General features: G+C 38.7%; 1 protein-coding gene across 1 annotated transcript in view; it reads right to left on the bottom strand.

Moving 5' to 3' along the window:
* Positions 1-13,352, bottom strand: part of GRM5 (glutamate metabotropic receptor 5) — a 655,231-nt gene that overhangs the window by 345,457 nt on the left and 296,422 nt on the right. The window lies entirely within an intron of this gene.

Consider the following 13,352-nt stretch of genomic DNA (forward strand, 5'->3'; position numbering starts at 1 on the left):
TGTGGTGGGTCTCTTAGCCTGAGAAAAAATATTTCGTACTCTCATATGTCCCTATTGCAGAGAAGGGCCCTAGAGAGCCATTGCAAAAGCTTTCTTGGTAAAAAAAACAAAAACAATTAGCTAGTCTTCAGAATTGTTACTTATTTAAATGAAATGTATTAGTAATTTGAAATGGACTACAATGAATTACTCAGAGAAAATGGGTTCAACTAATTGGTCCAGAAAATCATCTCAAGGATATAATTAAATTGCCTAGTGTACTATTACTGCTAACATAAATACTGTTACTGATCTTCAGGACTGCTTGCATTTCCAGCATAATTAAAAATAAGTGGTGGGAAAGACAAGATCCATGAGCAAAATGTGGTTCAAGGAATCAGTCCTGTGGTTAGCTAATGAAAGCAAAGCAAGGTCGTTATTTGAATTCTTTCCAGCAGTTGGGTTTCCTGCTATATATTTTAGTTCTTAGGAATCATCCATTTAAAATAATCATCAAACTCTAAGGATTTTTTTCTTATGAGGGTTACCATCTTTTTGAAGACCATACTTCTGAGTCCTAGGATGTTGTTGGAATCAAAGTTGTTTAATAAACATATTTCAATAAAGAAATTTTATTTTTTTAAAGAAATATTTTCTTCCAAATTTTATGGAATACACAATTTAAAATACATATATGGCACTTGCCATATTCATTAGTGAATTTAAGCTGCTTCATGCTAATGATAAAAAATTGGATCAGAAAATCATATATGGCTTCAATTCAATATTGTCACTTCTATAGAAATGCATGGTGATTAAAAAAAAGAAGTCAGGTAACTAATAGTAAGGAATGCAATTATTTTTTTAAGCACCCAGATGTTTTTAATGACTGATTTCCATTGTGCATAAGAGCTCACTAAAGAGAGACCAATCGTATCGGCCATGGGTCTTCCATTATACATGCCTGATTCTCTGTGTCTCTGTGCATATGCTCAGTCATGTCTGATGCTGCACAACCTCATGGACTGTATCTCATCAGCCTCCTCTGTCCATGGGATTCTCCAGGCAAGAATACTGGAGTGAGTTGCCATTTCCTACTCCAGGGGCTCTTCCTGACACAGGGATTGAACCCGAGTCTCCTGTGTCTCTTGCATTGGCCAGCAGACTCTTTACCACTAGTGCCACCTGGGAAGCATCTGCCTGATTCATAGCCTAAAAAAATTGAACTTGGAAGACAGAAAACAATATCTTTAAGCTTTTAGTTAGGGTCAGACAAGTTTCTCCTTTATCACACGTTATCTCCTGTGAGGGCCCATGAAACATGGAAAAGATGCAGAATATAACAGGTGCCTGCATTGCTTTTCCTGATGACTTAGGTAGAAAGAGAGTATACCCATACATTCAGGAAAGGGGCATAATTTTATGACACTCTTAGAATCTTGATTACTTCTTGGTACAGAGTAGGCAACCAAAAAATGTTTTCTACTGAATTAGTGAATGCCAAATTAATTCCAGTGGAATGAACATCATTTCTGCAAAATTTAGGTGTTCAACATGAGAAGAGGGAGGTTTTCATTATCAAGTCAGTTAAAAAAAAATCAAAGATCTAATTCCTGAGAAATGCCAAATATAACAAGGGTGTCTTAAGTGATCTAAGCAATCTGGAGGGTCTAACCATTGAATTCTTTTAAGATTTGTTTGAGACCATATCCAAAACACTGTGATCCACCAAATCTAAAACTTGATAAATCAAGCAACACTAATTTCACAACACTGATAAGAGACTCTCCTTTTTGGTTTTTAAAGTAGGTTTTACATGTTCTTGATTCTCCCTCTTAGTACAATGCAGGAGCCTAGTATGGTATAAGACGTTTGAGCCACATGACAAGATAGCTATATTCCTATCTTGATTTTAAAAGTATAATTTACAGTATATACTTAAATGAATAGTTCCATGAATTGCTGTTGTTAACATAAACATACAAGCATGCTCTCTTTCTCTCCTTGCCCATGGCCCTACTTATCTTTTAACTTAATTGGTGATATGACTAAAGTATAGAAAATAATAAACCTAAAATATCATGGTATATGATAAACTACCATGTTGTTCTTTCCTTCTATGCATTTTATAATATGGGGTTGGCCAAGAAGTGCGTTAGGGTTTTTTCTTAACTTTTTATCCTGTGCTTCTCTCATTCACTGAAATCCCATTTCCTTTCTTGCCTGCTCTTTCCTCTCTCACTTAGCCAATCACAAACTCTTATTCGGGCCTTACATCCCAGGTCCATATCAATTTCTGATGGAATTTTTTTTCTGCCACTTAAATGCTCTCTTTCCACTAAATTAGTGTCAGGTGGCTTTCAACTTTGCTCTCAATCTTATCATTGACTATGACAACATCATTTAATTAACTTTTTTTCCTTCAGTTTTCATCAACTGTCTGAAAAATCATTTGAGGTAGGTACTATGTCTTACTATCTTCCATCCACTCATTGCAAAGACTTTTACTGAACATTTATTATGTACAAGGTACTGTATATGAAGCTAGAAATTCTTGACCTTAAATTTAGTATGTTACACAGAAAGTAGTTCTATGGAATGAATAAGTAGGAACCTGTAGCAAATCAGGAACATTTTAAAATGCAGCTCACTTTAAAGAAAAACATAAATGGAAAGTTAGTCATTATCGGGTGACTGTCCAGGTAGGACAGAAAACAGCACTTTTCATCTCACATCATTAAATTCATTCTCTGTTCAACAAAGTGAACTTTTTATCTTAAATGTCACATCTTTCCTACAGTTTTAGTAACACTGGTACAGAAATAAATGAGAAAGTAAATATGAATGGCATTGAAACATGTATAATATCATATATGAAACGAGTCGCCAGTCCAGGTTCGATGCACGATACTGGATGCTTGGGGCTGGTGCACTGGGACGACCCAGAGGGACGGTATGGGGAGGAAGGAGGGAGGAGGGTTCAGGATGGGGAACACATGTATACGTGTGGCGGATTCATGTTGATATACGGCAAAACCAATACAATATTGTAAAGTTAAAAATACAATAAATTTTTTAAAAAAAGAAAGGAAAAAAAGTATACAGTGTTGTAAAGTATTAACATGGTCCCATCATTTCATGGCAAATAGCTGGGGAAAAAGGGAAATGGTGACAGGTTTTATTTTCTTGGGCTCCAAAATCACTGCTGATGGTGACTGCAGCCATGAAATTAAAAGATGCTTACTCCTTGGAAGAGAAGTTATGACCAACCTAGACAGCATACAGCAGAGACATCATTTTGCCAACAAAGGTCCATATAGTCAAAGCTATAATTTTTCCAGTAGTGGCTCAGACGGTAAAGCATCCGCCTACAATGCAGGAGACCTGGGTTCGATCCCTGGGTCGGGAAGATCCCCTGGAGAAGGAAATGGCAACCCACTCCAGTATTCTTGCCTGGAAAATCCCATGGACAGAGGACCTGGTAGGCTACAGTCCACGGGGTCACAAAGAGTCAGACACGACTGAGCAACTTCACTTTCACATGTATGGATGTGAGCTGCTGCTGCTGCTAAGTCACTTCAGTTGTGTACGACTCTGCATGACCCCATAGATGGCAGCCCACCAGGCTCCCCCATCCCTGGGATTCTCCAGGCAAGAACACTGGAGTGGGTTGCCATTTCCTTCTCCAATGCATGAAAGTGAAAAGTGAAAGTGAAGTCACTCAGTCGTGCCTGACTCTTAGCGACCCCATGGATTACAGCCCACCAGGCTCCTCCGTCCATGGGATTTTCCAGGCAAGAGTACTGGAGTGGGGTGCCATTGCCTTCTCTGATGGATGTGAGAGTTGGACTATAAAGAAAGCTGAGCGCTGAAGAATTAATGCTTTTGAATTCTGGTGGAGAAGACTCTTAAAGAGTCCCTTGGACAGCAAGTAGATAAAAACCAGTCAATCCTAAAGGAAATCAGTCCTGAATATTCATTGGAAGGACTGGTGCTGAAGCTGAAACTCCAATACTTTGGCTACATGATGTGAAGAGATGACTCACTGGAAAAGACCTTGATGCTGGGAAAGACTAAGGGCAGGAGGAGAAGGGGCAACAGAGGATGAGACAGTTGGATGGCATCTTTGATTCAATGGACACGAATTTGGGCAAAATCCAGGAGATAGTGAAGGACAGGGAAACCTGGAGTGCTGCAGTCCATGCGGTCTCAAAGAGTTGGACATGACTGAGCAACAGAACAATTGTTTTTTAGATAGGGCTGTTTATGAAAGAGCTGGGATTTAAAATCCTAGCTTTTCAGTCAAAGTTGTGATTCAGTGCTTTCTTAATCTTATAAACCATGAAAAAATACAATGTAGAACCTATCCTGTATGAAAAACTCAAGAAGACCCAAGAGGAATCAAAGGTGAAATCTTGACACTTGTTCTAAGATAGTTCTGCATGTATAGTAAATGAGAAAGATATAATGTTAAAAAAAGGAGGCTTTATTTTTCCCTAAAATTAATTGCTGTTCATTTTGCATTGGAGAAGGAAATGGCAACCCACTCCAGAGTTCTTGCCTGGAGAATCCCAGGGACGGCGGAGCCTGGTGGGCTGCCGTCTATGGGGTCGCACAGAGTCGGACATGACTGAAGCAACTTAGCAGCAGCAGCAGCATCCAGTGTAAACAAAGATGTGAAAACAGAGACTTAAATGTCCTTTTTTAGGGCAAATTGGTAATGTGCATACGAGTTCTAAAAAGTAAGTAGTCTTTAATTCAGTATGCTGTTAGAAACTGGTCTTCAAACTGTCTGCATCTTTTCATATGAGAGTATTCATTACATTTATGTTTATACATTTATGTTTATAATTTGATGCAACCCAAATGTTCATATTGACTTTCTAAATTCTTTGTGAAGATTTAAAGTGAACATTTAAAACTAACCATTTACCATGGAAACTCTTCAGCAGTAATTAGGAACTACAGAGCAGTGTATTTTAGTGTGATCTCATTTTCATAAAAGTTTATGTGAATGTATATTTCAAGAGAATTACATATATTACATATATGATAAACAATGATATTCATACATATGTACATGGGAAATTCTTAAGTATAAGCTCCAAATTATTAGTTCTATTTCTTTTTTGTTTTTGTTTTCTTTTTGGCCACGTAGCATCTTAGTACCCTGACCAGGGATTGAATCCCTGTCTCTGGCAGTTGAAGCAGAGTCTTAACCACTGGACTGCTAGGGAAGTCCCTAGTCCTATTTTTTTTTTTTTGAGGGAGTGATGTTGTTATGGATATATGGATAAACAGAAAGTGAAATAAAAAATTAGAAGTGCATACCATAAAGACATTCCAAACATAAAATATGACACTCAGCACCTTTAATATCCAGATTCGATGCACGATACTGGATGCTTGGGGCTGGTGCACTGGGACGACCCAGAGGGATAGTATGGGGAGGGAGGAGGGAGGAGGGTTCAGCATGGGGAACACATGTATGCCTGTGGCAGATTCATTTCGATATATAGCAGAACCAATACAATATTGTAAAGTTTAAAAATAAAATAAAAAAAAAAAATATTAAACCACAAATATGAGTTAACAAAGATAAAAAAAAAAAAAGAAAAGAAAACAGATATGATTTCAGTCTCAGTTTGCATAAGGACATGTCTGGCCAACTGCCCTGGGTTTCTCAGGAACCATGTTGGCTCTTTTGTTTACTTATAATCACAGTAGTTTTAGGATAATAGAAGTCGAAAGATCTCTCAATCCACATTTTCTTATCCTTTACCTAGAGAAATGAGAATGGCAAGAATAGTTTAGAAAGTGCCCAGCTCAAACCGAATCCTGGATAATGCAGTGAAGTCCCTATCAGTAACCCCAACTGAAACTGTCTGGGCTTTGGTCCCAGACCTCCTGGCAAACAACACTCTGTGGGTCGAGAGACAATGGGAATCAGAGCCAACCTCCCAGTGAGAAGAGACACTGACATCATGAATGAGTTCCTACTTGAAAAAATCCTAAGAAGCAATTTCTGAAAACAGCCCTACAGAGAGTTTATGCACATCTGTGAGAAAAGCAAAATAGATAAAATAAAATAAAACCTTGGGGACAGGAAAGGAACTTACCTATCATTTAGCTTAATCCTTTCATTTCACAGATGAAGAAATTGAGTCTCCAATGAGGAAAAAGTTGCCAAAGTCACTCTGTAAATTAGTTCTTTAAAATCAAATCTCCTAATCCCCAAATTAGTACAGTTCTTATCTAATAGGACTCCTAAACTAAAGCACTACTGGTTCTGTGGGTCATGTAATTATCTGGACAAAAGGAGATTATGTCACATCAAATCATTTTCAGATCATCCCAGGCAGAGTTATGCAATATTTTGTTGTTTTAATGTCCTCTTTTTTAAAACTTTTGTTACATTACTTGCAAAACACAATCACTTATTTATTTAACTGTCATTGAAAAGTAGGTGTTCCTTGAGGATAAGGATCATATTTTATTCACCTTGAATCCCCTGTGCCAATAACACTGTCCAGAATATAGCAGGTACTTGGTAAATAGTTCATAAATGAATGAATGCTTTTTCCCTGTTATATCTGGTGATGAGAGGAATGCTTAATGGATTAACCAAGGGATATCATCATATGATGGAGTAGACTCTCATAGTTAAGAGCCCTGGATTTGAGTCTCATCTGTACCACTCTCTGAGAGTAAGACTTTAGGCAAGACTCTTAAGTACCCTGAGCAACATATTCCTCACCTATAAACTTGAAGAAATGATACCTGATAGCCACCTGATATGAAGAGCCAACTCATTGGAAAAGACCTTGATGCTGGGAAATACTGAGGGCATGAGAAGTAGGTGACAGAGAATGAGATGGTTGGATGGCATCACCACCTCAATGGACATGAATTTGAGCAAACTCTAGGAGATACTTAAGAACAGGGGAACCTGGTGCACTGCAGTCCATAGGGTCACAAAGATTTGGACATGACTTAGTGACTGAACAGCAATTCTACTTCCCAATTTAGCCATGAGGATCAAATGTGAAACATCTGAAATTAAAAACGCTGTGCTGTGTTGTGGTTAGTTGCTCAGTCAGGTCCGACTCTTTGCAACCCTATGGACTGTAGCCTGCCAGGCTCCTCTGTCCATGGGGATTCTCCAGGCAAGAATACTGAAGTGGGTTGCCATGCCCTCCTCCAGGGGATCTTTCCAACCCAGGATCCAACCCAAGTCTCCCATATTGCAGGCAGATTCTTTACCATCTGATTCAACAGGGAAGGCTGGAATTAAAAATACTTTTATTAAGAGCAAATTGTATATTTCTCCATCTATTAGTGTCCTCTTTGATTTCTTTCACCAGTGTTTTATAGTTTTCTATATATAGGTCTTTAGTTTCTTTAGGCAGATATATTCCGAAGTATTTTATTCTCTCCGTTGCAATGGTGAATGGAATTGTTTCCTTAATTTCTCTTTCTGTTTTCTCATTATTAGTGTATAGGAATGCAAGGGATTTCTGTGTGTTGATTTTATATCCTGCAACTTTACTATAATCATTGATTAGTTCTAGTAATTTTCTGGTGGAGTCTTTAGGGTTTTCTATGTAGAGGATTATGTCATCTGCAAATAGTGAGAGTTTTACTTCTTCTTTTCCAATTTGGATTCCTTTTATTTCTTCTTCTGCTCTGATTGCTGTGGCCAAAACTTCTAAAACTATGTTGAATAGTAATGGTGAAAGTGGGCACCCTTGTCTTGTTCCTGACTTTAGAGGAAATGCGATGGAGAAATATACCATGTTCATGGATTGGAAGAATCAATATAGTGAAAATGAGTATACTACCCAAAGCAATTTACAGATTCAGTGCAATCCCTATCAAGCTACCAACGGTATTCTTCACAGAGCTAGAACAAATAATTTCACAATTTGTATGGAAATACAAAAAACCTCAAATAGCCAAAGCGATCTTGAGAAAGAAGAATGGAACTGGAGGAATCAACCTACCTGACTTCAGGCTCTACTACAAAGCCACAGTCATCAAGACAGTATGGTACTGGCACAAAGACAGAAATATAGATCAATGGAACAAAATAGAAAGCCCAGAGATAAATCCATGCACATATGGACACCTTATCTTTGACAAAGGAGGCAAGAATATACAATGGATTAAAGACAATCTCTTTAACAAGTGGTGCTGGGAAAACTGGTCAACCACTTGTAAAACAATGAAACTAGAACACTTTCTAACACCATACACAAAAACAAACTCAAAATGGATTAAAGATCTAAACGTAAGACCAGAGACTATAAAACTCCTAGAGGAGAACATAGGCAAAACACTCTCTGACATACATCACAGCAGGATCCTCTATGACCCACCTCCCGGAATGTTGGAAATAAAAGCAAAAATAAACAAATGGGACCTAATTAACCTTAAAAGCTTCTGCACATCAAAGGAAACTATTAGCAAGGTTAAAGGCAGCCTTCAGAATGGGAGAAAATAATAGCAAATGAAGCAACTGACAAACAACTAATCTCAAAAATATACAAGCAACTCCTACAGCTCAACTCCAGAAAAATAAATGACCCAATCAAAAAATGGGCCAAAGAACTAAATAGACATTTCTCCAAAGAAGACATACAGATGGCTAACAAACACATGAAAAGATGCTCAACATCACTCATTATCAGAGAAATGCAAATCAAAACCACTACGAGGTACCATTTCACACCAGTCAGAATGGCTGCGATCCAAAAGTCTACAAGTAATAAATGCTGGAGAGGGTGTGGAGAAAAGGGAACCCTCTTGCACTGTTGGTGGGAATGCAAACTAGTACAGCCACTATGGAGAACAGTGTGGAGATTCCTTAAAAAACTGGAAATAGAACTGTCTTATGATCCAGCAATCCCACTGCTGGGCATACACACTGAGGAAACCAGAAGGGAAAGAGACACGTGTACCCCAGTGTTCATCGCAGCACTGTTTATAATAGCCAGGACATGGAAGCAACCTAGATGTCCATCAGCAGATGAATGGATAAGAAAGCAGTGGTACATATACACAATGGAGTATTACTCAGCCATTAAAAAGAATACATTTGAATCAGTTCTAATGAGGTGGATGAAACTGGAGCCTATTATACAGAGTGAAGTAAGCCAGAAAGAAAAACACCAATACAGTATACTAACGCATATATATGGAATTTAGAAAGATGGTAACAATAACCCTGTGTACAAGAAAGCAAAAGAGACACTGATGTAAAGAACAGTCTTATGGACTCTCTTGGAGAGGGAGAGGGTGGGAAGATTTGGGAGAATGGCATTGAAATGTGTATAATATCATGTATGAAACGAATTGCCAGTCCAGGTTCGATGCACGATACTGGATGCTTGGGGCTGGTGCACTGGGATGACCCAGAGGGATGGTATGGGGAGGCAGGAGGGAGGAGGGTTCAGGATGGGGAACACATGTATACCTGTGGTGGATTCATTTCGATATTTGGCAAAACTAACACAATATTGTAAAGTTTAAAAATAAAATAAAATTTAAAAAAAATTAAAAAAAAAAAGAGCAAACTGTTACATGAATGGAAGGGATGTGGGTATTGGCAGGGGGCTTTTAACCATGGTCTGGCTTTTAAAGGACATGTCATTCAGATATGATATCCACTGTATATAAAATTCAATATTTAAGACTGCTTCTACTGGTATATGACATATGCCTCAAGTATGCTCTGCTGTACATGATTCATGACATTGTACAAGAGGCAGTGATCAAGATGATCCCCAAGAAAAAAGAAGAAGAAATGAAATCCCCAAGAAAAAGAAAGGCAAAAAGGCAAAATGGTTGAGTGAGGAGACCTTACAGATAGCTGAGAAAAGAAGAGAATTGAAAGGTAAAGGAGAAAAGGAAACATATACCCATTTGAATGCAGAGTTCCAAAGAATAGCAAGGAGAGATAAGAAAACCTGCTTCAGTGATCAATGCAAAGAAATAGAGGAAAACACTAAAATGGGAAAGACTAGAGATCTCTTCAAGAAAATTAGAGATACCAAGGAAACATTTCATGCCAACATGGGTACAATAAAGGACAGAAATGGTATGGACCTAACAGAAGCAGAAGAGATTAAGAAGGGGTGGCAAGAATACATAGAAGAACTATACAAAAAAGATCTTCATGACCCAGATAATCACCATGTTGTGATCACTCATCTAGAGCCAGACATTCTGGAATGTGAAGTCAAGTGGGCCTTAGGAAGCATCACAATGAACAAACCTAGTGGAGGTGATGGAATTCCAGTTGAGCTATTTCAAATCCTAAAAGATGATGCTATGAAAGTGCTGTACTCAATATGCCAGCAAATTTGGAAAACTCAGCAGTGGCCACAGGACTGGAAAATGTCAGTTTTCATTCCAATCCCGAAGGGCAATGCCAAAGAATGCTCAAACTACCGCACAATTGCATTCATCTCACATGCTAGCAAAGTAATGCTCAAAATTATCTAAGCCAGGCTTCAATAGTAGATGAACAATGAACTTCCAGATGTTCAAGCTGCATTTAGAAAAGGCAGAGGAACCAGAGATCAAATTACCAACATTCGTTGGATCATCAAAAAAGCAAGAGAAAACATGTACTTCTGCTTTATTATCCACATCAAAGCCTTTGACTGTGTGGATTACAACAAACTGGAAAATTCTTAAAGAGATGAGAATACCATCACCTGACCTGCCTCATGAGAAAACTGTATGCAAGTCAAGAAGGATCACTTAGAACTGGACATGGAACAACAGACTGGTTCCAAATTGGGAAAGGAGTGTGTCAAGGCTGTATATTGTCATCCTGCTTATTTACCTTATATGAAGAGTACATCATGCAAAATACCAGGCTGGATGAAGGACAAGATGGAATCAAGATTGCTGGGAGAAATATCAATAACCTCAGATATGCAGATAACATCACCTTAATGGCAGAAAGCGAAGAAGAAGTAAAGAGCCTCTTGATGAAAGTGAAAGAGGAGAGTCAAAAATTTGACTTAAAACTCAACATTCAGAAAACTAAGACCATGGCATCTGGTCCCATCATTTCATGGCAAATAGATAGGGAAACAATGGAAAGAGTGAGAGATTTTATTTTGGGGGCTCCAAAATCACTGCAGATGGTAACTGCAGCCATGAAATTAAAAGATGCTTGCTCTTTGGAAGAAAAACTATGACCAACCTAGACAGAATATTAAAAACCAGAGACATTATTTTGCCAACAAAGGTCCATCTAGTCAAGGCTATGGTTTTTCCAGTAGTCATGTATGGATGTGAAATTTCGACTATAAAGAAAACTGAGCGCCAAAGAATTGATACTTTTGAACTGTGGTGTTGGAGAAGACTCTTGAGAGTCCCTTGGACTGCAAGGAGATCCAACCAGTCTGTCCTAAAGGAAATCAGTCCTGAATATTCACTGGGAGGACTGATGCTAAAGCTGAAACTCCAGTACTTTGGCCAGCTGATGGGAAGAACTGACTCATCGGAAAAGACCCTGACACTGGAAAAGATTGAAGTTGGGAGGAGAAGGGGATGACAGAGGATAAGATGGTTGGATAGTATCACCAACTCAATGGACATGAGTTTGAATAAGCTCCGGGATTTGGTGATGGACAGGGAAGCCTGGAGTTCTACAGTCCATGGGATTGCAAAGAGTTGGACACAACTGAGCAACTAAACTGAACTGATGCTCTGCTGAGAAATCCAAAGTTACTTGTTATACAGTCCTGTGAGAAAGGCAGTTCAAGGCATATCTGTCAATCTGACATTTGAGAGTGATACATCCACAGATTTTGGGGTTTTGCAGAAACTTGAAAGATTTTAAATTCTATTTTCTTCCTAAAACACATAATATTTGCAAGTGGATGATAAGAAAGGATGTTGTTATGCAGATAGCTGGCAACTGGCAAAAGGGCATTTTCCTCTATGACTTAGGTTGAGGACTCCTACTTGTATATCAATAACAACAGTAAACTACTCCATATTGCAGACTGCTGGGTCCCCTTTTTCATAGAGGACGTTGCACATGTTAAATTCAAGAACTTCAACATCGCACAGTAAAGACAGAGACCAAAGTAGTTCTTTGGAGCAAAGAAATCCATTGTAAATAATCATTCATCCAAGTCCTACTGGAGGCAAAATTAGGGCTCTCTAAGTATACCAACCAACCTAAATTCTGTGAATTGATCTCTAAAGCCTCATTAGTTTCTTCTTAAATACCAAAGGTGGGTTAGCAAGCAGATAATGGGGGAAAGAGTAAAGTGTAAGCCAAAAACCCATATATCAAAAACAGGAAAATTAGATTTCTTTCACACAGAGAGTAAGTGTAGTGAAATAAAAGTCACACTGGCTATGGGACAGAGCTTCCTAGCTCTGGACTTAAATTCGAGTCCTGCCACTTACTAGATATATGTGTATGTGTGCTAAGTCACTTCAGTTGAGTCTGACTCTTTGCGACCCTACAAACTGTAGCTGCCAGGCTCCTCAGTCCATGGGATTCACTAGGCAAGAATACTGGAGTGGGTTGCTCTTCTCCAGTGGCTCTACCCAACCCAGAGGTCAAACTCGTATCCCTTATGCCTCCTGCATTGGCAGACGGGTTCTTTACCATTATTACCACCTGAAAAGCCCACTAGATATACGGCTCATTCAGGTTATAAAATTCAACTACATATACAGTTCAGTTGAATTTATAACCTGCACAAGGAGAAAAGCTCACATAGGCCATGCCAAAAGGAGCCAGAGATTTTGGTATCCGAGCAGAGGCTAAATCTTTCCCTCGTTGCTTCCATGTGCATGATGCAGTAAGGTCCAGGAATATTCTCAGGCTGAAGAAAACCCCTTCTCTTGGTTGGCTAAGCAGGGACAATTGTGAACAAAGGAAAAGTGGAGGATGACTGGGGATAATTCTTCTAAGCTTCAGGGAGACAAATTCTCTCCCTTTTCCTTGGTTTCCTTGAATTTTTTTTTTTTTCAACTTTTGCAATGAGAGTGATGAGATCATGGATCAAGACTTAAGAATACAGAGATAGAAAAAGGACCAAGAATAACATTTCTTCTGCGTTCAGTCTAGGCTTTAAGGCTCTATGACATCCAGCTCAGCTTATTAAAAAATGGACATTCCAAATTGAAGCTGATGCTGAAACCTCAATCGCAATAAATTCAGTATTTTTTTTCCAGTGTCTTCCCTATAAATGCATGCAGTAGAGGCCTAATGGGGACCATTGCAACCGTTGGTAGGTGGCTTATTAAGAAGCTGGAGCCTGAAGCTCTCTTTTTATTTCACAAGCTTTTGAGTGTATCAGCTCATAAGTGCTGGCATTTCTCTCTATACTGAT

Source organism: Bubalus kerabau, chromosome 5 (assembly GCF_029407905.1).
Source record: "Bubalus kerabau isolate K-KA32 ecotype Philippines breed swamp buffalo chromosome 5, PCC_UOA_SB_1v2, whole genome shotgun sequence".
NCBI classification, from domain to species: Eukaryota; Metazoa; Chordata; class Mammalia; order Artiodactyla; family Bovidae; genus Bubalus; species Bubalus kerabau.